Source organism: Mytilus edulis, chromosome 1 (genome assembly GCF_963676685.1).
Source record: "Mytilus edulis chromosome 1, xbMytEdul2.2, whole genome shotgun sequence".
NCBI classification, from domain to species: domain Eukaryota; kingdom Metazoa; phylum Mollusca; class Bivalvia; order Mytilida; family Mytilidae; genus Mytilus; species Mytilus edulis.
In genome coordinates, this window is record NC_092344.1 from 8,687,343 (window position 1) to 8,713,575 (window position 26,233).

The 26,233-nt window shown below is 31.9% G+C and overlaps 1 protein-coding gene across 3 annotated transcripts in view; it reads right to left on the reverse strand.

Annotated features, from left to right (window-relative positions):
• LOC139523235 (receptor-type tyrosine-protein phosphatase epsilon-like) overlaps positions 1-26,233 on the reverse strand; it is a 159,713-nt gene that overhangs the window by 129,309 nt on the left and 4,171 nt on the right. For all 3 annotated transcript variants that reach the window (XM_071317101.1, XM_071317087.1, XM_071317094.1), the window contains exon 3: positions 20,139-20,220. The gene's annotated coding sequence lies outside the window, so the exon portion shown is untranslated. The remainder of the gene's footprint in view (positions 1-20,138; positions 20,221-26,233) is intronic.

The window sequence follows — 26,233 nt, forward strand, 5'->3', positions numbered from 1 at the left end:
TGGGAAAACAAATCAATTCCCAATCAGAAACGCCAGGAAATGTCTGGAATTGAAAATGAAGACCATTGACAAAAGAAATTTGTTGGAAAAGGTGATTTTGACAAATAAACTATCAATTAACTTTGCTTTCATACAGCATCCTAGATGTCATGCATAAAACTGAAGTGGTCCCAAAAGATTGCAATTGCTTAACATGAGTGCACACACTGAAAGTATGACGCCTGCTTTACTTATCATGAAAGTATTTCATACAAAATACTAATCGACTAATGCCTAAGTATTCACAAACCGATCTACTTACACAAATTAAACATTGACCAATGAACTAGAAATTGAGGTCAAGGTCAAATGAATCTTGTTGGACAACAAGAACACCATGCAATCGTTCCCTATACTGAATTATATAGATTTTTATAAATGTTTGCTTATACTGTCTTCTTTTCAACCTGTATGTTGAATGGGATCATGAAAGATGATTTCAAAAAAAGAAGAATTATGCCTTTTATGTTTGGATTACCTAATACTGAGGTTTAAATAAAAAAAAATGATACTTCTAATGTTTAAGACCCACATGGTCTTATTTTAAGTCTTTAAATGTTAAAAAAAATCTGTAAATAGCAGTTGTATGATTTTTAATAAAAGGATATACAGTAACTAAATAAAAATGAGAGGAGACATTAGTTATTGACCTTTTCAATTTAAAAACTGCAAAATCAGCAATATAAAAATTTAATTATCATTGTATCTAGTAACTCCTTCTTTCATCTGTATCAATTATCGTTGTTTAAACAAAACTATAGGAATCGGAAACGTTGTGTCTGACTTAGAAAAATTAATGTGGCTTCATTCAACACAATTAAGATGTAATTGCTGGTTATGTAAACATATAACCATTAATGATCAATTTTAAATGAATATTGATTTTAATCGGCAGTATCACAATCTAGAAGCAATTCAAATCCTTTCTTCATTTCAGAAATGATCCAGGTTAATGACTTTTGTCAGGTCAATAAGTCCTAATTACAGTACAGTACCAAATATTTGCAATTAGAGAGGGGTGCTCATTTTCGCCATATCTTTCCATGTTTTCCACAGTTTATGTTCAGGTCTATATGTTTTTGAAGTATACTGATATTTCTATATGAAGATAACTTCAAATGCAAAATATTCTTAAGCTTGAAAACGTGTTTGTTTGAAAATAATCATCTGAAAAGTTAAGATTAAAGGGTGTTTAAAATTGCCTGATGTTTTGTCAATGGGGACACATATTCGCCGTTTTTATACATCTATTTAAACCCAAATAACTGCAGCTTTACACAACATTTTTCAAATCAATTTCATTATAGATGGCAATCAGTCAAAGATTTACTAAGAATTACTTCTTTGAAATCGTGTTATTCATTCAGAAAATTTGCCGAAAATCGTTATCCGTTTTCGGTCCTTTCCGGTAAGTGCCGCAATTTTGTCGTAGTTTAAAATAAAATCATATTTGTTATAAAAATCTTAGTTACCGGCATATTTCTTCCATTTCAGCTATCTTTTGAAGTATTTACAACTCAAAATTATAAAACGGTGAAATTGTGTCCCCGGCAAATATGCGCACCCCACTCTATCAACAAAGCAGTAATATTTTTATTCTTTTTACATAACAGTTTGAAAATCAGTCATACTTAAAGAAACTAAAGGCTCCTTAAAACTTGACTAACTATTGATAAATATTCACCTTGATTTTTAAGAAAAGATTTTCTCTATTAAAAGATTTAAAAAAAAGTATAAACTCAAATAATTATTATATTTTTAGTGAGCAAGTGACACTTACCCAATGCCACCTATCAAATATATTTTTTATCTGTTGGCATAGTCTTTGCTGTTTAGTAATAGATTTGATTCTTTTCTCTGATAATTCCCATCAGGACTATTGTATGGCAAATTTCTTTTTTTTTTTTTTTTTTTTATCTATGACCTTTCCCATAGCCATGGTGACTAAAAATGATTAAAAAATATTAGGAATATATCTCTTGTTACCTTAGTTTGGTTGCAAAACCCATATGTAGTATATGATTAAAGTAGATAGGGGTGTCTTCCTCCATCTTGGATTTTGAAATACCAGAAAACAATTGGTCTAAATATTTTATAAAATGTGCAAATTTTGAGAGTGGTAGGTAATTCATGTGTAAGAATTTTCATTTCAATATAGCAAATGACATGTTTTATCATATTTATGGTTGTATTTTTACATCAAAAAGAACACTTTTGTTTGATTCAAATTTTCCAACTTTGTCACATAAGGGACACTCAAATGTAAGGGCAGATAATTAAGAGGGTGGTAAAGGGTTATTTCCGTGCAACGTGATCGCTGTTTTTTATTTCACGTTCAACGTGTTTTTACTTTTTTATTTGACGTTCAGTCGTGCAAGACGGGTGCCTCGTTCAACATGTTCTGCTTATTTCATTTTACGTGCATCGTGATTTTCAAAGTCTTATTTTGCGTGCTCGGTATTTTTCAAATAAAATTCAAACACTTGACAGGGATCGTCAAGAAATACTTTTTAAAAACCGTAAACCAATTATATCATAAATTTGTATCCTAATCGGGAATATCCAGTAAAACAAAGAGTTAATATATACAAGAAGACAGTGATTCAGTCACAAAAAGGTTCACATAAAAGTATTTATTTTTCGTGCAACGTTCATTACAGAAATTATTTTACGTTCAACGTGAAATAATGTCTTATTTCACGGTTTTTTCGTGCAAGTACCCCCCCTTTACCACCCTCAATTAAGATAAAGTTACTTTTAGTATTATAACAGAATGTGTTAGGAATTTACTTATCTTATTATGTAGCAAGAAAACAAGTCATGTGACCCCATTTTTTCTTTTTCTTATCTAAAAGCCTGATATTAGAGCTAATGTATTAGTTCTATAAGCATTAACTATAGGTAAGTCATATGGTCACAGACTGTACAGAACCCATGAAAACAAGAACTGCAATTAGTGTTACCAGATTATAATGCATTTTAGGTAATATTTACAAAAGTGTACACCAAATGTTGTGAAGTATTCGTAAAAACAAGAATGTGTCCTCAGTACACGAATGCCCCACTCGCACTATCATTTTTCTATGTTCAGTGGACCGTGAAATTTGGACAAAAAAAATCTCCAATTTGGCATTAAAATTAGAAAGATCATATCATAGGGAACATGTGTACCAAGTTTGAAGTCGATTGGACTTCAACTTCATCAAAAACTACCTCGACCAAAAACTTTAACCTGAAGCGGGACAGACGGACGAACGAACGAACGGACGGACGAACGAACGGACGGACAAACGGACGCACAGACCAGAAAACATAATGCCCCTCTACTATCGTAGGTGGGGCATATTGTGAAGTATTCGTAAAACAAGAATGTGTCCTCAGTACACGAATGCCCCACTCGCACTATCATTTTCCATGTTTAGTGGACCGTGAAATTGGGGTAAAAACTCTAATTGGGCATTAAAATTAGAAAGATCATATCATAGGGGACATGTGTACTAAGTTTGAAGTCGATTGGACTTAAACTTCATCAAAAACTACCTTGACCAAAAACTTTAACCTGAAGCGGGACAGACGGACGGACGAACGAACGGACAGACGGACGGACGAACGAACGGACGGACGGACGGACGCACAGACCAGAAAACATAATGCCCCTCTACTATCGTAGGTGGTATCGTAGGTGGGGCATAAAAAATGTAAAATCAATCAATGATGTGATGTAACTATCATTTTGAGTAGGAAAAATGAGATTATCCATAGTCCTTTAGATTCTGAAAAGGTGAATTAAGTATATTAATTAAACATTTGATTCTGAAATTCCATGAAAGTTTAAAATATATTTGATTTCAAGGCAAAGTTGGCCCTAAGTGGTACCTTATCCTTTAAAAAAAAAATTAGAGAATATAAGGTTTTCCTCAAGCAGTTTTACAAAAGTATGAAAATGTAATCTTTTAGCTATTTACTGGAAAGTAGAATGCTTCTGCTACATAAATATGGGCTGTTTTTGACAATACAATGCACATGTATCAGGTACTAGCATCAATAAGTCTATGTTAAATTACTAAAATCTTCACAATTTGAGCATTTTAGTTAAATTTTAGACAGTTTCTGTCTAAAATGAAAGTGGCCGCATTTGTGTTCATTCATAAGATTGAAATGAAAGTTGTATTTGATGATAATACACAACACATATAAAGGTTGAGGATGAACATGGATGTGGCCACTTTCATTTTTGACAAAAAACTTCTGAAAAGTGACAGTTTTTTGGCATATTTGATAGATTTTTCATATTTAAGCTTGAATCGGTGCGTTGTTAATGACTAAATCAGTTAAAATCTTTTACATAAACTAATTGAATCAATTTAAATAAACACTTAAGTGTTTAAAAGGTGTCCAAAATCTTTCGTTAAATGAACCTGAAATTTGAGGCCAAAATCGGCCCTTACCGGACCTACTCCTTTCATAAAGAATAATTGTTTAACTATGCTTTCATGTTCTTCATCCAATTAGAACCAAATGATTATCTATTGAGTAGAATCCCCATTCTTATTCATGAAAATTTTTGTTGAAATTCTGAGTAGACCGACAAATCTGTAAACATGTTTTTCAACAGTAACTAATGTGATACCATGCTGCCATGGCTGTTACCAACATTATAATTAAATAAGGATTGTTCATATAGGATGGTCAGCAATTAGTTTTGCCTTGTAATTAGAATGAAAGAATTTTGAAAATTAATAAAGTCCAATCAGAATAAAAGAATACCTCTGTCTTCCCTCCAATCAGAATAAAAGAATACCTCTGGTTTTCCTGTTTTTCCTCCATTCAGGATAAAAGAATACCTCTGGCCTCCATTGTTTTTCCTCCAATCAGAATAAAAGAATACAATAACAATGGCTTCCCTGTTTTTAAACAAAAATAAAAGAATACCCCTGGCTTCCCTTTTTTTTCTCCAATCAGAATAAAAGAATACCTCTTGGTCCCTGTTTTTCCTTCAACCAGAATAAAAGAATACCTCTCGGTTCCTTTTTTTCCTCCAATCATAATAAAAAGAATAACTGGCTTTTGTGATTTCCCTCCAATCACAATAAAAGAATCCATCTGGGTCCTTTTTTTCCCTCCAATCAGAATAAAAGAATACCCTGGGCTTCCCTTTTTTTCTCCAATCAGATTAAAATAATACATCTTGGTTCCTGTTTTTCTACCAATCAGAATAAAAGAATACCTCAGGCTTCTCTGTTTTTTTCTCTAATCAGAATAAAAGAATACATGTGGGCTCCCGGTTTTTCCTCCAATCAGAATAAAAGAATACCTCTGACTTCTCTGTTTTTCCTCCAATCAGAATTAAAGAATATTTCTGGCTTCTGTTTTTCCTCCAATCAGAATTTAAAAATACCTCTGTCTTTCCTGTTTATCCTCCAATCAGCATAAAAGAATGTACCTCTGACTTCTTTGTTTTCCCTCCAGTCAGAATTTAAAATACCTCTGTCTTTCCTGTTTTTCCTCCAATCAGCATAAAAGAATGTACCTCTGACTTCCCTGTTTTTCCTCCAATCAGAATTAAAGAATATTTCTGGCTTCTGTTTTTCCTCCAATCAGAATTTAAAAATACCTCTGTCTTTCCTGTTTATCCTCCAATCAGCATAAAAGAATGTACCTCTGACTTCTTTGTTTTCCCTCCAGTCAGAATTTAAAATACCTCTGTCTTTCCTGTTTTTCCTCCAATCAGCATAAAAGAATGTACCTCTGACTTCTCTGTTTTCCCTCAAATCAGAATAAAATAATACGTCTAGTCTCCATTCTTTTTCCTCCAATCAGAATAAAAGAATACCTCTGATCTCTGTTTTTTCTCCAATCAGAATAAAAGAACACCTCTGATTTCCCTGTTTTTCCCCAAATCAGGATAAAAGAATACCTCTGGTTTCCCTGTTTTTCCTCCAATCAGAATAAAATATACTTCAGGCTTCTCTGATTTTTCCTCAAATCAGAATAAAAGAATAAATCTGGCTTCCCTGATTTTTCCTCCAATCAGAATAAAAGAATACCTCTTAGCTTCCCTGTTTACCTATATTCAGTCTAGAAGACAATCATATGATATCATTCTTGCAAGATTTGGTAGACCTGACGAAGACCTGCATACCTAATGAAGGTAAATCCAGATAAATGCTGCCAACCCATGAAATTTGTTTTCATTTTTTTGGTAAAAATGTGAAATATTTAAAAAAACTCTGCTTTTCCTTTTCTAATGATTTCCAACATCGAATACATGAGTGACTTCTAATATGCTAAGATTTTTAAGAGTTAATGGGACAAAGCAATATTTTTACTTTCTATTGAATCTGCACATTTCTACACAAAAAATAAACACGCCATGCTACGTACCTGAAATTCATAATTCTTTAAAATGCATCAGAAATTGTTGCTTTTAAAAACAACAAATAATAATCCAAAATTTTCAAGCAGTAGTTTTTTACATGATAGATTTATAACCACGAAAAAATCCCCTAAAAGTTCCATCATTTTCAATACAACCAAAACAATAGAAAGAATATTTGCTTCACAAACCTGATTCCTACAGAAGCCATTTTGTACAAATCTGCAGCATCCATTCAATTAAACCAGAATTACACTAATTTAAAATCTGTGATTTTCAACCTGAATTTATCCCACAATTTCATTCTATTAAATGTAATTTACAATGGTATTCAGGGAGAAAAAAGGCAATTTAGCCTGATTATAGTAATCGTTATCATTTAATGCATGTAATCAAATTTAAATTGGATACCAGCCACAAAAAAAGCGCAAAAATTCAACAAGAGTATCCTTCAAATGGTCATTAACCTGTTCTAAGAGACAAAATATTTACAACTTTTTGTTGAATTATTTTCAATATATTCCATGTTATTAGAGTTAGATATGTCTTTCAAAGAGTAAACAATTGTCAGGAATACTTTCAAGATACGATGAATACCATTGGTGCTTAGGGCAGTCTAGATAAATCTATTTTATTTCCTAAAGAAGGAAGTTACATGCACTTTCTATTTACATAAAAACCAATTTTTGTCAATTTCTCATAATCTTGAATAGGAATTATCTCATAAAGACAAATGTTTATGAAGGCATAAACATTAACAGTGTCTGCTAGACTTTTACATCTTTTCAAATTATATCCAAAGATTATTTTAAAAATGAAAATTTCAATTTCAGATTTTATATCTAAATAAATCAAAGCCAATCAGAAAATAGAAAGCCTCTGGTGCTGTTCTATTTGTAATAATACTTTAAAAATACAGAAATTTTTGTCTATATCAGATATTGTCAAATTGGCCACTTCAATAGCATTCATTTTACTATAAAATTCAATTTAAAAAAAGTTATTAGCCATCTTGGAATAAAATACTGATCATTCTTGAAGAGTGTAAGGGTGTTTGATCCTCAGTGTTTGGTGTGGTCTGTTGGTTGGTTGAATACAACTGGTGATTCCAATTATCACGTACTTGCCAACCTCTGAAACCTTCAAAGAGGGAGATCTTCCCATCAGCTATGACAGCTGAGCAGGAGATTTTGCGCGAACAACATTTTCCAGTGAAATATATGACCCTGTTGATATATTCATCTTCAAAACACATATAAGAGTTAATAGATACACTTTATAGTTATATCCTTTAAAAGGTGTGCTGTTTGTTTATTTCCTTTTTGCATCATGTGCATCTTTCACAGTTGCATTCCATCACACAGCTTTTCAAACTAGGGGCCAGCTGAAGGACGCCTCCGGGTGCGGGAATTTCTTGCTACATTGAAGACCTGTTGGTGACCCTCTGCTGTTGTTTTTTATTTGGGCGGGTTGTTGTCTCTTTGACACATTCCCCATTTCCATTCTCAATTTTATAATTCAAGTGTTCTGCCAAAAGATTGGCCATTAATTATTATTTTAAAGATTGTCCAATTTGAACTATGATTTTGATGTTTGTAAAGGAGTAGTGATGTGAACATGATACTGTGGCTTCAGTATTATTCATTGGATACCAATTTTCATTGGTTTTGTGGGTACATTTAGGGAACTACATAATTTAGAGTTCAACAATTAAACAAGTCAAAATTTCCTATAGGCTTGTACAATGGCATATAGTTTCCTACTACCCTTTCACTTGTGTGGATACCGGTAGTTGTCTCATTGGCAATCATACCTCATCTCCTCATTTCTTTATTCCACATTGGCTAGATGTAGGGAGGTGGGGTGGAGATCTCATAAAACATGTTTAACCCACAGTATTTTTGTGCCTCTTCCAAGTCAGAAACCTCTAACCTTTGTTAGTACTGTTTTTTTTGGGTTTTTTTTTTTTGAAAAAAAGGTGCCCATGAAAATAAATGCATATACAGTAATTTATTCATATTTAATATCATTGACTTTCGCCATAAGTTTTTTTTTTTTATTTAGACCTACATTATAAATCACAATGTTAAAACTGTTGATTCAGCATTTACCATCATAGATACAGGAAACAGCATTTCTAAGTATTGTTTCCATGACATTCCTTGCATACAAAACAAAATTGTCAGCAGAACACATTCAATATAATGAAATAATACTTTATGCAACAACAAATAACTCGAGCCTTCCATTTAAATGGTAATTTTAAGCACCTTTAAATGAAATCTCAAATCAGTATTACTTAATGCTTAATAAATTTTATTTCTGGAACAATTAATTCTGTCCACATATGAAGTTATTACCATCAATATCATTAAAGGAAATTACATTATCTCCCCTTATTAAGATTACGAAGACGTAAATTGTCATGTTCCGAGAAGTCTCAATAGCAATGATCCAAATGAAAATTGAATTATTTCTTCCTGTCAATTTGAAAAACCATTAATCCACAATATCTGAATTGTTTCAAGGCTAACACTAATATCTTCCGTATATAATACAGATATATAGCAGAATATGAAGATAGAGTTTTGTTTAATTCAGGTTACAGGAAAGGTTTGTGTATAATTACAGAGATACGCTAAGCGATAGAAAATTTCAGGACTGATTTAATTAAATTGATTGGAAAATAACTAATACATAATACTACTCCCAGTAAAAAAACAATTCTGTCATCTCAAACTGCACCAAGAATGGAAATGAATTTAGGTTACAATCATTTCTACCGTTGTTATTTACGATTCTAGTTTTTATCAATTTGATTACGTTGTTTAGCTATTTTATTGAAATTGAGAAGATCAACAAGCAGAAACTGACATTTCCTTCATCATTGGATTCTCCTATAATGAATACATAAATATTCAGCTACAATAGCTTTAACTGCTAATGTTTAAATCAAGGTCAGTTTCAATTTATCATCATGTCAATTCTCATTAAATGGGGTCAAACTATCAGGATATCGAACTAACAAAGGGTATTCATACCAAATGTAACTGTCATTCTGTGTTCAGATTTTTTTTTAACTTCCAGCTTTTTTCTAATTTCATTACAATTGATTGATTGTTTTTTACTATCTTTCAAAATCAAAATATTTAAAGCATGTTTAAAACAAAACCAATAAAATAAAAAAACTAAATAAAATGAATTAGTTAAGTTCTGAAAAGTCTGTGAACTAAGAGAAAATGGGAAACTAAGACCCCGTTTACACTGGCAACGAAATTGAATCGATCTTTATTTGAATCGATCTTAAAAAGACCAGTTTGCGTTTACATTGCACAAGCAAGATCGATCAAGATCGATCTTTTTTAATCCAGTGCGTTTACACTGCAACATAGAAAGAACCGATCTGACTTATTTTCATATATAAATATAACATTCACATGAAAAAAGATCCATAGCGATTGCTCTAAGCGTTTACACCAAAAAAGATTGATTCAAATAAGATCGATCGCGATTGCTCTAAGCGTTTACACCAAAAAAAAGATTGATCTTTTTTAAAACCACCTCTAGAGGTAAACATTTTAAGTCTGATTGAAGATCAATCTTACGCATTTACACTGGACCAAAGATCGATCTTAAAAAGATTGATCTTAGTAAAGATTGATCTTTTTTGTCAGTGTAAAAGGGGTCTAATTGTTCCTAAAAATAAGTGTGTTTTGCATAATAAATTTTATTACGCTTTGCAATATGCAACCAACTGAAACCTCTAAAGTTTTTGTGGGAATATTTTGAATGGTTTTTTCTAATAGGGAGCATCATCAAATTATTCTATTCATTTCAATGAGAAATTTCTTTCAATACTGCTAACATTTTCAAGCTGGTTGCACTTTGTAAATAGAGATGTAATTACAAACCCTACCTTTTTGGGGGGAGATATAGTATTCATAGATATTTTGCTTCATTAACGTACTGGTTCTCAGATATGATCTCTACAGTTTCACCTCATAGAAACATAATTTTGGAATGTTACCATTATGGAAAGCAACGAAATTGAATTCTGAGAAAGACCAAAATTAAAGGGAGGGGTAGTACAGAATTTCAGTGTAAGTTTAAACTCTTTGTTTTCAAATAAAAGTTTGAGGCATATAAAAGTTGAAAATATGCAGCACAACCCTGTGTTTTGCCCATGAATAAAATATAGTCAGTACATAAAAAATTTCCATTTTAGGATATGATTTTTAAGAAACTTCATAGTAAAAGTGGTCCAGTTTTAGCTGTAAAGGGAATTCCTACAGAAATTTGCATTGTCTATATATACAGAAAAGCAACCTGTAAAGCATTTGCTTGCATCAATTTTACTCATTCTCTAATGTGTTTGCAATTGGCAACTAGCAAGTTTGAATTGTGAATACTGTTGAGTTTAATAATGTTAGATAGAAGCAGAACAGAGCCTGATGTTATTTCATGATAACAAAACACATTCTCAATATGCATGCAACCAACAATTATAACAATAGTTTTGATATGACCTTCAAAAAGGGATTATACAGAAATTCTCGAAGTTTAAACAAATCTACTACACCACAGGGTATACATGCACTTAAAAACATAGTCAACTAACTAACTACAGCAATTTAATGCTTCAGTTTCTGTCAATCCTTTTCACTTTATCCTGTTTGTAATTACTACACTAACTTCTCCCTGTTTCTAATCTCTCTCATTTGAAATTAATTACATGTATAAATATGCATTTGTGTCTAAGGATGAGAAAAAAAACTTATTACAACATTACATAATATTTATTACCTTGAAACACAACATGGTTAAATAAAAATTATTGATTTCTCTTTTTTTTTCTTCTTTCAATAGAAAAATACCAGTATACATTTTTTACTATAGAGATTCCATAGTAATGAAATAATTAATGTTGATGACTATGTATCTGTGTTAAAAATAATGCTCAGATAAACTAGATTTTTGTTGGTCTTTTTCAACATCTTTCTACTATAAGGTTACTTCCTGAATTTTATGCTTGCATAAAAAAACAAAATTCAATCACACAAAGATTTCCAACAATTAGGTCAATATAAGCAGAAACAACAAAAACCTTTCTGCTTAAAAAAGTATGTTACAAAAACACGTAAAATAGGTTTGTTGTTGATTGTCCTTATTTGCTCCAAATCCGTAACTAGATTATTGCACAAGATGCCAAGCTTCAGACAAGTATTCCTTGGAGTATAATTGTATAATCATTTCAAAGTATGGGAACAGAATGAATAGATGTGCATTAACTCAATCATGACACAAGAGGCTGATAGAGGAAATTCAGATGCTTTGTATGCATCAACTTTTTAAAAGTGCTTGCTCAGCTTAAATCTTTGTTGGAATAAAATTATGGAATAATAAATACATCAATCATCATAGTGAATTAAAAGTTGTATTTAAGGGATTATATATTCTAAAGTCAATCAAAAGTCCAAAGTTTGTAGATTCATTTCTTTTGTTGGTACCAAAGTTTGTCCATACAGTGGATTTATTCCTTTTGTTGGTACCAAAGTTTGTCCATACAGTGGATTTATTCCTTTTGTTGGTACCAAAGTTTGTCCATACTGTAGATTCATTTCTTTTGTTGGTATCAGTGGATTGATAAAACACTTCTATTTTTTGTAAATACATGTATTTGATTTCTTGGTTTTTCCAAAGTCAGATGAGGTTGGTCTTGCTATGAGCCAGTTTGGCAAAAGTGAGAAATGCAATCAAGTTGAGATGACCAATGATAAACTGTTTATTGCTATACAACCTATGACGACGTTGTTAATTTCATTAACTTCATTTTAAAACAACAACACATGCTACCTTAGTTTCTAGCGATAACTTTTCATATCACTCTACTGTGCTGAGAAAGGTATTTATCAGATCAAAGGAAAATTTTGTAAAGTAGCAATAATCTTTTTAAATTTAAATTTGTTTTCCCTTGAAATCTACAAAATTTGATATCTCACATATAATAAATAACCCACAGTAAATAAAAATGTCCAAATGTATTTTCAAGATACATCAAAGATACATATATTTTATTTCGTTTGAAATTGTTTTTTTCCTGTTTGCTATTTGTAGTAATTATTTATAGATAGGAACTAGTATAACTAGTTCTGATACTGGTTTTGCAAAAGTATGTACTATTTATAGAGTTTTATGTTAGACGCATAAGGCACGAAGAAAGTTTTGGCGGTTTCTACAGGTGGGGTTTAATGGTACTATATAAAGTTTGGCATTTAGATGCAATAGTATCGAAGGTCAGCTTGCAGTTGCGTCGATTCGAAGTTGGTAACATTGGTATATTGACAGTTGCTGCTATGTTTATTGTACGTACTGGCGTTGGAGGTATTAACCGAGGAAAAAGAAACAATGCGAAAGAGGAACAATGTTATAATAATATGTCATGTATATATATGTGGTTTGAATCGAAGAAATCTGTACAATATAAAAGTAAAATATTTTATTTGTATCGCAAGAGAAATAATATGTTACTGCAAGCAACTAATCCTATATATGTGTTTGTCTTGTTTATAGCATATTGAATATAGAGATTAAATACTTTAATTTCGGACAAGCAGGGCAAGGGAGAATTTAAACCAATTTTCACTGGTTTAATTTTACAGAATGCAAACCAAGCCCCGAAAAATTTAAGTAAGATCCAAATAAACTTATAAATCCTTTAAATAAACTTTTTCTAAAAGATTACCTATTTAACACTGTAACCAAATCTTTGAATATTGTTTTTATTGGTATAAATATTGATTTTGTATCAGAAAATTAAAACCATACTTAATATTACACTTATGTACTTTCATGGTACCGGTACTACAATCTGTCAATACCTATAGTTTGGCATTGCACGAGGTCATTTTTTTCTCTGACTGTTTCTGACCTCTTTACAACATCCATTGGATGTGTACTTGATATATTGGTCTTAGATATAGGATTTTTTTCATTTGTTGATTTTTGCTTTGAACTAGCTGACAGTAACTGCAAGTACTCTCAGATCTGTACTAAGTGTCTTTTTGTTATTGGGATGTACATAAGTACCCATTCACATCCACTCTGTATTATGGTAGATGTAGATTTATTGCAATATTTATTCTAAAAAATTAATTCCTATAATATTTTCCTTTTGGAACTCATGGAACAAAGATGTATTTCTATTTGTATCCATTCTTTTATTCCAGTTAGATAACTGTTATTAGGTTAAAGGTTCATTGGGTGAACTAAATCAAATGTAAGTCATCTGAAATGATGACACACATAAGATCCATCACTGTAAGTGACAATATACAGTTATGTATAGATCAAATCAGCATCAATCAAGACTTATGGAAGCATTTAAGATATCAGTCACTTCTGTTTAATTGCACCAAACACATTAACACAGACAGGTTGGCTGACCAGTCACTATTTGCAACACTATATACCAAATAAAGCTAAATATAAACAAGGAAATAAGACAAAACAAATTAGTATTTTGTAGATTTTTACTCTAGCAAAATAGGTCATCACTGTCCTTAACTTGATCAATTAGTACCTTGATTTTTTTTCCTTTGTCTATTAGCAAACAAGGTAACTCCGAAGGATGATAAGTTTCATAGATCATTGAGAAATTTGGCATTTTATTTTTCTACTTTGCATTGATCTGATATTTAGTTTAGCCCTTTTCAACTGATTTTTCATTTTTTCTTATGATGTTACACCACAGTCCCTGAGGTATGGGCTAAGGATGAGTGCTTATAATATGTTTTAACTCTGCCACATTCTTTATGAACCTGTCCCAAGTCAGAAGCCTGTAGTTCAGATGCATAGCATTGTTTACATCCATTTCGTCCTAACTTTGGTGGATAGTTGTCTCATTGGCAATCTTACCACATTCCTTATTTTTACAATGACTTTTAATTGATTCTGGGTAATGCTTAGATTTGAAATCATTTTTGAAGTCTTTAACTTTTGTTATGACTGCTATGATGCAAGTGTACGTTCAGCATTTTCAACTCAATTACAAAAAAGATTCTGAAAACATCAACATGGGTACACTTTTAAATTCAGGGTTAAAATAAATATATATCCTTTAATGCTTTTATTTCAACATGGTTATATTTACTTTTCCAAAATTAAATGTGCCCACATTCCATTCTTATTGTAACTAGGAAAACAGTGACCTGTATAGCAATATTCTATTTATAGAATAGCAGGCAGGAAGCCAACAATCCTTTTTTAAGAGGGAAGAAAATTGAAAAAAATGTAATAGGACATCTGCAATTAGGATTCCTAGTCGAGTAATATTTGATGTCACAGCGTATCCCGATTTAGTGTTTATAATTTTTGTAATATAAGATCACAAGCAACAAGAATAGTTTACATAACCTTTTGGGAGTAATGAGCTCATAAAACAAAAAGTTCTGACTATAAAATGTAATGGCAAAACTATAACTAATCCTATCTGGCCTTTTGGTGATCATCTATTTTATAAAGTCAGGTAAATGTCTTAGCTATTAAAGCTCTCTGACATTCACTATAGTATACACTTTTAGAGTATTATGACAAGATAACATTTTGTCTTTTCTTTTTCTCAAATACCAAAGTGTCTTGAAAAATCTAATTACAATATATACAATATATCTATACAAGCATCAAAAGTATATGACCAATAGTCCACAACACATTACTTACCTTCCGTAATCTATGCCTGCATTTTAGAGCTTAAATCCGTCATTAATAAATATTTACAAAATTATGTCCATTTACTGACAATGTACCTCAAAGGTATATGTTACAAGTTACATTGATATTGTGTTTGAAAAAATAAACCAATACAAGAAAGATTTCGATAGTCGCAATGATTAGAGCAAAATCTGTGATCAGCATGATCAGTCTCAGCGTTTATCAAATCATTATTCTAGCCACGGGGGAACACACAAAAGAAATAATACCACAGGCTTTTGTCAATGTTATTAATTGCAGTAAAATTCCAGTTAATGGTAAGAGTCCAAATCGTTTTGTCTGTTTTAACAGTATCTTTTAAATTGGAACTTGAAATCAATATATGACACCCACTTTTCCACATGTGACAATAATTCACATTAAACTCGTCAATTTTTACCAAACATTTACAAAGAGCCATTGATATAGCAGCTTAATTAATTACAGCTACAACAGTAACCCATAAAAATTAACAAAGAGCCATTGATATAGCAGCTTAATTAATTAAGACTACAACAGTAACCCATAAAAATTAAAATGTCTAAGGTTATGTGATCTTTGTAACAGATGAACAAATAGGAAAGAGAGACAGAATAATTACTCTAAGGTTAAGTGACCTTTGTAACAGATGAACAAATAGGAAAGAGAGACAGAATAATTACTCTAGTAGTTTTATTTCTTGACTTCCTGCTTTTATTTAAGGACAAAAGCCATCAGTAACTATTTATATTTTTTATTCTTTAAACTTCATACAATTTCATTTCTTGATAAAGTGTATTTTGTTATATTTTTTACTTTTACTACTGATGTTAACATGTTTTTCTGAAGGATCAATTATATATATATAATTTAACTTTTTCACTCCTTTTGGCCTTTTTGAAAAATTTTAGGTTTTTATCCAAAGCAATCATAGGTTTGAACGTAGTTTTCAATTTAGACTTGTTTATAATGTGCATTTTTTATTACATATTTTATATGATTTAAGTATAAGGGGATTACTGAGTGCTGACAAAACTAATTTAACTTTGCCACCTATATTACAAATGTGGTAATAACAAGTCATGATCCTCATAAGCCTTGTTTCAAAATAGTTTGTTTATTTTTGTAGTTGGAAATTTGAGTCTTGATTGAATAAATTCATAACCAATGATTAGACACATGACAACTTAAAACTTAACATGACATTTTTTTCATTAAAGTTTATACTCTGATTTCTATATGGCATCATTTTATGATGGGTATGTTTGAGAATTTTTTTCAGCAAAATAGAAACTTTGAAAATTAAATGAAAATGTACAAAAGACCCAATTCAAATAAACTGTTTAAACAGATACATGTATGTGTCTCATCCGTTATTTCTTTTGTAAAATGTAAATGTTGGAATCTAATTTATGGCAACACTGTGTGACTATCCATACACAATGTGATAGGATGGACATTCTGAATTTTAAACACAATTATACTTTGAAGGAATTATAGGTTCTACATCCTGCAGTAGAATGTTATAACGGTTTCAGAAAAATAGTTTTATAACAATTTTAAACTAGAGGCTCTTAAGAGCCTGTATCGCTCACCTGACTCTACTTGGGTTTTTGAAATCATATAAAAACAGATAAAATTTGGCTACAAAGTAACAACACTTGGCCAGCACCTCATAAGGAAAGGACTATTCATGCTATGTTTGATTTCATTCAATTCTGTGGTTCTCTAGAAGAAGACTTTTGTATGCATTTCCCATAGTGTCCTATGTTAAACTAAGCCCCCCACTAGCAGTCATCTTGGATGATGGATCGGCTACAAAGTAACAACACTTGGTCAGCATCTCATAAGGAACATTCATGCTATGTTTGGTTTCATTCCATTCAGTGGTTTTCTAAAAGATGTCATTTGTATGCATTTCACATAGGGTCTTATGTTAAACTAAGTCCCCCGCTGGCAGCCATCTTGGATGATGGATCAGCTACAAAGTAACAACACTTGGTCAGCACCTCATAAGGAATGTTTAAGCCATGTTTGGTTTCATTCCATTCAGTGGTTCTCTAAAAGATGTCATTTGTATGCATTTCCCGTAGGGTCCTATGTTAAACTAAGTCCCCCGCTGGCAGCCATCTTGGATGATGGATCAGCTACAAAGTAACATCACTTGGTCAGCACCTCATAAGGAACATTCATGCCATGTTTGGTTTCATTCCATTTAGTGGTTCTCTAGAAGAAGTCATTTGTATGCATTTCCCATAGGGCCCTATGTTAAACTAAGTCCCCTGCTGGCGGCCATTTTGGATGATGGATTGGCTACAAAGTAACAACACTTGGTCAGCACCTCATAAGGAACATTCATGCCATGTTTGGTTTCATTCCATTCAGTGGTTCTCTAGAAGATGACATTTGTATGCATTTCCCATAGGATCCTATGTTAAACTAAGTCCCCCGCTTGCGGCCATCTTGGATGATCGATAGGCTACAAAGTAACAACACTTGGTCAGCACCTCATAAGGAATATTTAAGCCATGTTTGGTTTCATTCCATTCAGTGGTTCTCTAAAAGATGTCATTTGTATGCATTTCCCGTAGGGTCCTATGTTAAACTAAGTCCCCCGCTGGCAGCCATCTTGGATGATGGATCAGCTACAAAGTAACATCACTTGGTCAGCACCTCATAAGGAACATTCATGCCATGTTTGGTTTCATTCCATTCAGTGGTTCTCTAGAAGAAGTCATTTGTATGCATTTCCCATAGGGCCCTATGTTAAACTAAGTCCCCTGCTGGCGGCCATTTTGGATGATGGATTGGCTACAAAGTAACAACTCTTGGTCAGCACCTCATAAGGAACATTCATGCCATGTTTGGTTTCATTCCATTCAGTGGTTCTCTAGAAGATGACATTTGTATGCATTTCCCATAGGATCCTATGTTAAACTAAGTCCCCCGCTGGCGGCCATCTTGGATGATGGATAGGCTACAAAGTAACAACACTTGGTCAGCACCTCATAAGGAACATTCATGCCATGTTTGGTTTCATTCCATTCAGTGGTTCTCTAGAAGAAGTTCAAAATGTAAAAAGTTAAAGACGACGATAGGCGACAGACGACGAATGCCAAGTGATGAGAAAAGCTCACTTGGTCCTTCGGGCCAGGTGAGCTAAAAAATGAAATTCTTTCTCCATCAAAAAGCTTTGATACAGTTTTTAGTGCTTATTTAAATACCAAGTCTGTAAAGTATGAAAGTGAAAGGCAGATATTTTTATCTGGGTGGGGTTTCACAGCTACTAGCCATTCCAGTTTCCATGAGAGTTAATATTCTAAAATATAAAAAAAAGATGTGGTATGATTGCCAATGAAACAACTCTCCACAAGAGACCAAAATGACACAGAAATTAACAACTATAGGTCAGCGTACAGCCTTCAACAATGAGCAAAGTCCAAACCGCAAAAGAATGTTAAGTACGGGTTAAATAAGACAGAACTGTGCTGTTATTTCTCATTACTATAATGTGTCTCCTGAGTATTTACATCCTACATGTATAACATTACTTATCATTCTTACTCATATCATCAACGATGCAGCGTAAAGCATACACCAATCAATCAACTGTATCATCAACACCAGTGTGACATTCAGTCACAGCTTAAACAGTCCATATTTATTACCCTCTCAACTGACATTTTAAATCATACTTAATTTAGACAAAACTTGCTAGACATCTAAAAATTTAATCATTTCATTAGGTGTAAAAAAAAGTCCATGTTAAATGTTTTTAGCATGTAAGTTACAAATTTGCACAAAATTGACATTTAACATTTCTCACAGAAACAATAAATTTCGGACAAAATCGATTCAATATTTAACATTTTTAAAAATACAGCAATCATCTTTCTTTTGAATTTTCTGAGGTTTTCTTTGAGACAGTAACAATTCATACTTTAAACATTTGTCATTATGCATGTCTTCAACATAGCTAAATCTACTTAAAGATACACAAAACAGTCACATTATATAACAACAAATGAAGTCTCCTAAGAAAACAGTAAAACTTATAGAAACGTCACATGCGACATCCACATAAAATCGACTTTTAAAAATTGGCAATAGAAATGTTGTAGCATCCATTTCTTAGAAAATGCTTAAGTATGGATCAACTTCTATTGTCAAACTGTTCAAATATGTTGAGAAATTAAACAAAAAAGTTAAGCTCATGTAAAATTAAGTTATTCCTCATTAAATAATCAAGGAATGTTTGGAGGTCTATCAAAAAATTGTCAATGGTTGTCAATGAAGTGGAATTTAATGTTACTGTCATGCAGGTGAGAGGTTTTGCTGGCTATAAGGCCAGGTTTATTCCACCACTTTCTACACAAGAAGGTGCCAATTAAAAGTACCAGCCCGGTCAATAAATATGGCAGTTGCTATCAATTTGTTTGATATTTTTGAGCTGTTGATTTTGCCATCCATGTTTGAATTTCCTCATACGACATAGTAACATTTTTTAGGGTATTTCACTTTTTTTTCTATACTAAAGGGTTTAAGGTGGAACCAAACACTTTGTCTAAAAAAAATTGGTTCGTTTAATTTTCATAATTTTTTTACAAAATGTTCACTCTGACCGATTTTGACAAAAATATGCAAATTCAAAAAAAAAATAACCAGACACTTTATCGGAAAAAATTCATTGGATATGTAGCACTTTGACAAACACTTATTTTGGTCATCGAGAAGCTTGATATTTTCTTACCAAAAGAAGTGATTAATACGTTCAGCTCATTTTTACATGGTTATCTCATTGTAGTAGTGCTATTTACCATCTTAAGTTAGGTTAGTATGACACAATTTTACTGTGATGTCATTTTCAATGAGATTTTCAGACTTTTCCACACTAAATGAGGCTTATTTTAAAAACCTTATGGCTTTATTAAAATAGAGCACAAGCCTCCACCAAGATATTTTTTTCTTTGATTAGAAAACCAAAAACTACACTTACCTTATTATAGGTTTCTGTTGATTTTCTCCTAAGGCACCAAAGTTTACATTTAAAAAATACTCAATGCAGCAACCAACTTGATCTAAAAAAAAAAAAAAGCTATAATATTGTGTCACAAAAACCCACACAATTCTATAAGGTAACTTATCTTAATTTGTGAAACTGAGTCCTTGTATATCAGCATTAAAATGGACCAATAATTCATACACAATTCACCAAAAGGTTTTTCTGGAAAAATCATCAAAAAGAACAAAGAATTTCTTTCAAAGCATTGCTATAAAGGCCATCTTGTACTTGTTGTCAGCTGTACCTTATCTTCTAAGTTGTGAAATTGTGATGAAAAACAGCAATAAAAGTGTTTTTTACCATTTGATCATACTGATTTAGTGTTTATATACTATATCCGTCTTTTTCATCAATGTTGATCATTAAATTTAAAGCAAAAACTGCTCATTTTGTACCATAACCTACAAATCATCGCAAAGCATTAACCGTATTTTACACATTGGTTATTTGATTTCTGTATTTACCTCCATCAAATAACCCCAGAACATGCAATATATATAGGAACTTTTAATTTTAATTTTACTCAACACAACAAATCTGCCTGAGCTTTAAAGTGATTGATAGTATATTTGTAGAAGTGTCAGATTCGTCTTTTTAATATCAAATCTACATGTTGTTTTTCTCCAACTGTGAAATCAATCTCCTATGTATTGGATGCCGGCAGAAACAATGCAATTGACCTTTGCACTGTGAAAATAAATGAATCTTTTGTTCTATGCTTATACAATGCAATGAGGGTTTGGTATTGTGTGAAAGTTAATGCCTTGTAAGAAATATCTAGAAATTATTTTTGTTGTTCTATTGTTTTATACTTTGGAAATCATTACTTTTTACATATGAACAAAAAGTATCAAGCTTAATTGTATAAAATAAAATTTCTGAAGATATAATGTTGATAAAAAAATTATATGAAAATTCCATAAAACAGGTCCTTACTAAAAAAATTTGTGAGATTCAAATTTTCTTAAGTGAGGGATTTTCGGAAGGGGTGGATTTAACAACAAATTTTTGTTTTAAAATAAAATCAAGATTTTAATACATGAAAAGTTAAGTGGTTTTCAAATTAATTTGCTAAAATAGGTTCTTAATATTAAGAAAAAATAGCTACAGGAAAAATGTGGGAAAATCCTTCCATGGAAATCAAAAGAGCTATCTCAAATTCAACAAAATTATAAATATATATCTGAATAACAACACATTTTTAAATATGGAATGATAATGCAAATTTCACTTGATAACAGACGGGAATTTTGCCACTAATTTCATTCTCTATCTAGGGAAAAAAATGTTGCTATGTAATAGAGGAAACAGACGGTAATTTATGATATTAGCTACATAGCTGCAAGCTCTTTGACACTGTGCTGATTTCTGATGACCATAATTTAAATGGTTCACATATAACAAACAAATATCCTACAGACCATTAGTGTTCATGTTCAACAGCTACTTTGATACATTTTGTTGCTGAATCTCTACTTATGCTAACAATAAAGGATGAAATATGTAAGAACCAGTAAATTTTTCCCAATTTGTTTTACAAATTTGATGCATATAACATGGGTCACATTGGGGTCTAAGCGTGATGCAGGATTGACTTTTCTTTAAGCGTAACATGTGAAAGTCAAATAATTAAACGTGAAAACAGGAAACAAAACCTGTCAGGAAACAAAACCTGGTGGGACATCGGAAATTATGTACGATATTATTGCAATGAGGATGCAGATAAACTCATCATAGATACCAGGACTCTGGCAAAACAATAAGTGGGAATCAGACCACCAAATTAGATGCCCTATAAGTAATTACTGGCCATTTATTTTTATCAAAATGTCCATTTAGAGAAACATACAACTTTATCCTGTTCCATTATAAGTCTTTTTTGTACATATCCAGAAATCATCGCCACTTTGCTTATTTGAATATTATACTAAAGAAATCGGATACGGGTCACGGAAATTATATTGAAATGATAGGGAATTTTGACAAAAATGTCTTTTTTAACTTTAATTTAAGTGATAAACAGGTTGCCGGGGCAGAAAATAAATATACACAACAATATACACCATTCAAACAAAACATGATGATTGTTGTTGCAAAAATCAAGGTTCCTGAGCTATTTTAAAAATCGAAGCGGGAGGCTTTTAACATTGCAGTATAAAATACAGGCTAAAATGGCTGAAACGTCAAATTTACAAACTTCGACTTGAAAATTTGCTAACAAGGTCATCAGAAAAGTAGGTTACAGGTGAAATTTGAAACTTGAATGTCCAAAGAATAAGCAAGTCCAAACCTTGTATGTGTAGTCAATGAACTCTAGGTTCCCACGTAAAGTTAAAATGCACCTATTTCAAGAAGAATCAACTCACGATAACGCAAAAAAATCACTAAATTCGCGTTCATTGTTTTGATTTTGACCGCTTGACAACTTTCCGGAAATATCATAGTGATTATAAACAAGGACTCAGTGACAGGCAACTTATAATATCCGTGTATTAAAGATTTTAATGATACCAAGTCAGTCCAGTTCAAACTATTATCACGTGGTGCAATTCTCATTTACTTATTATGAATATTAATTAGCAAATGCACTACTAATTTCTGGCTATGAAACATATATGAGAAGGCAAAATAGAAAAGTAATTTGGATAGCAGACAAATTAGTATGGCGTTCATTATCACTGCACTAGTATATATTTGCTTAGGGGCAAGGACGCCTCCGGGTGCGGGAATTTCCCGCTATATTGAAGACCTGTTGGTGACCTTCTGCTGTTGTTTTATTCTATGGTCGGGTTGTTGTCTCTTTGGCATATTCCCCATTTCCATTCTCAATTTTATAATTCCTTTTTTTTTCAAATTATGTCTAGTTAATTAAAAACAATGAGGGGTAGAAAGATCAATCATCTACAAAGGCATCAGATTATCTGTTTTTTATGTCGGATAAATTATGATTAATATCCTCTGAAAATGACTTCCTCCTAAATCTAATTAATGATTAGCTTTACATTCTAAAGCATGCAAACATGTCGACTATAAGCCAGCACAATGGTATTGGAATATGTGATGTGAATATTTATATATCAGAAAACACAACATTTTGCCATGATTTTGGTTCAATAGTTTTTGGTGACTTAACTGCAAAATTTAATTTTACTATCTCTCATAGAGATACCGCTTTTAATAAGTCCAGAGTCCATTCAAATTGTTTGAGAGAAAGTTCAAAAACAGAAGATCCTGCATGTCATTTTACTATATATACTGTAGAAATAATCAAATTACAAAACAAATATAAAAACAAGAATGTGTCCATTATAGTACACAGATGCCCCACTCGCACTATCATTTTCTATATTTAGTGGACCGTAACATTGGGGTAAAAACTGTAATTTGGCATTAAAATTAGAAAGATCATATCATAGGGAACATGCATACTAAATTTCCAGGGTCGTAACTACATTGAGGCAAATGAGACAAATGAGGCAAATGCCTCATTTTAGAAATTTCAAAAAAAACAAAAGCTTGTCTTAATATCAAATTGTTTTCACAGAAAGTGTCTAGCAAGAAGCAATTAATTAAGTTCTCTTCACTCTCTGGTATCGCCCCTGCATGTTTTTCGTGATCCATCTTTCTATTTTACTTTTAGTTTTCGTAAACGTGTGGTTTTGCAATGTTGCATGTCCAGGTATTGTGCGAGAAAATATTTTAAGAATTTAGGATGCTACAAGACACAGAAAAAAATGGTCGTTTCTGCTTTGAGAATTGAACTTGTATCAAAGAATACAAAACTGGCTTTTTTTGGTAGATAAAACTAGATAGCTGACATGGTTTAAATTAAAGTAAGGTCACCAATTTCCTGGTATCAAATAATTTGAAAAAAACAATAATGTATTGCCATATTACCTTTTACATTGAAGGGTTAAACTTGCATTAAATCATGTTCAGACCCTTTAACAGAAAATAAAGGAATATGGAGTAAATGAGCACGAAACCTAATCGAACACAAAGTCAATGCATAGAATAAATACTAAATTAAATGATCAATGGTCAAAGTTGGGGGAGGGTCTTCAACTATAAAAGAATCATTAATACCATAAAACATGGTCAAGATGGTCCCTAGTGTCGACTTAAGCAGTACTAGTACTTAAAATATAATACTGCACTGTCACTATATTCAAATATAGTCATTAAATAGAAGGTCTAACACAATACAAAACAAGAACAGACAGACAGATCCAGTATCAATGATTATGAGAATTATGATTTTTGCTTTATCCTACTTATGGGTCCATTAAACCTAAATGTCTTAAATTACAATGAATTTATGTTTTTGCTTTGAGAAACCAATAGTGTCGAAAAAATAGCTAAACATTCATTGTGTTTCAATGTCGGAAAGAGTTCGGGAAACGCTCAGAATGCACAATTTTGCGTTATTTTTCTCAGAGCTTCTGGGGGCCTTGAGCTTCCCCCAGACCCCTCACCAAAAATATATTTTGCCTCATTATTAGAAGAGGCTACTTACGGCCCTGGTTTCAAGTTGATTGAACTTCAACTTCATCAAAAACTACTTTGACCAAAAACTTTAACCTGAAACTTGCACTATCATTTTCTGTGTTCAATTGACTGTGAAATTGGGGTAAAAACTATAATTTGGCATTAAATTTAGAAAGATCATATCATAGGGAACATGTGTACTAAGTTTCAAGTTGATTGGACTTCAACTTCATCAAAAACTACCTTGACCAAAAACTTTAACATGAAGCGGGACAGACAGACGAACAGCACGACGAACGAATGAACGGACAGAAGGACATACGGATGCACAGACCAGAAAACATAATGCCCCTCTACCATTGCAGGTGGGGCATAACAACAGTGGGAACTAATATCTGACATTTTATTTTAAATTTTTTTCAATTGGAACATTATCTACCAAGAATAGCTACAAGACTTTCCCCTTTCAATTTCACCTTTCTATGTTCAGTGAACCCAAAAATCTAGTTTAAACTTTTATTTGGTATATATTTTCAAAAAGTTCACATCAAAATGAACATGTGTACTAAGTTTCAAGTTGATGTAACCACAATTTCATGTTCAACTATCTCCATTGCAGCTTTTTGGGGTGCATGGGGCACCCTTCATTACGGAGCTACATATATGGTTAATACAAAGACTTTTTACTTGTTCTACTCCTAAGTTTGCTTAGATAAGGAGCTATACACACCCTTTTTCAAAATACTGGTTCCCCATCTGCACCTTTCAAAACTTATCTCTTGTATGGGAAATACTTACCAAGAAACACACGTAAACAAAATATTGAATGCCCTTAACATAATAAATGTAACTACCGTAAAGTAAGATATTACAAGTGCCAGGATGTCATGATCACCATATCTAAAAACATGCATCAATATTTGTATCATTCATATTGTATAAAGTCATGTACACAGAAACTGCATTCATTTTATCTCACATTATTGTCGTTTTTCTAAAATTCACAATAATAAATGTCATATAAACATGATAAAACTCTGAATAATCAGTGTTTAATATGTTTTTTTCCAACCAGCCCAAAACTAATGTAGACTTGCTAAATTCTAAAACTTATTTATGACTTTCTGTTTTTACTGATTTTTTATATTTGATCATTTGTTAACTTAGGCTGTCCATCTTATATTTGCAAAAATTTCACCAGTAAAATAATATACTAAGGATATATATATATTTTATTCCCATGCATCTGCCTGTACATTTTCCATCCAAGCCATTTGTTTTCATTTCACAATATAATTATTTATTGTCAACCCGACATTGGTTGCAGTGTCCGTCTGACAATAATACTTGTTTTTCTTTTATGACTTTAGCATAAATCACTTAAATGTTTAAAAAGGACATTTATAGCACACAAAAAAATGTATGTTTCTGCTTGAGAACATAATGAAAAAGTTATTTCCGGTATGAGCAATGGAGATCTGTTTCATATCATTGTTGATAAACAATCACCAGAAAATGATCAAAAATCTTTGATTATAATT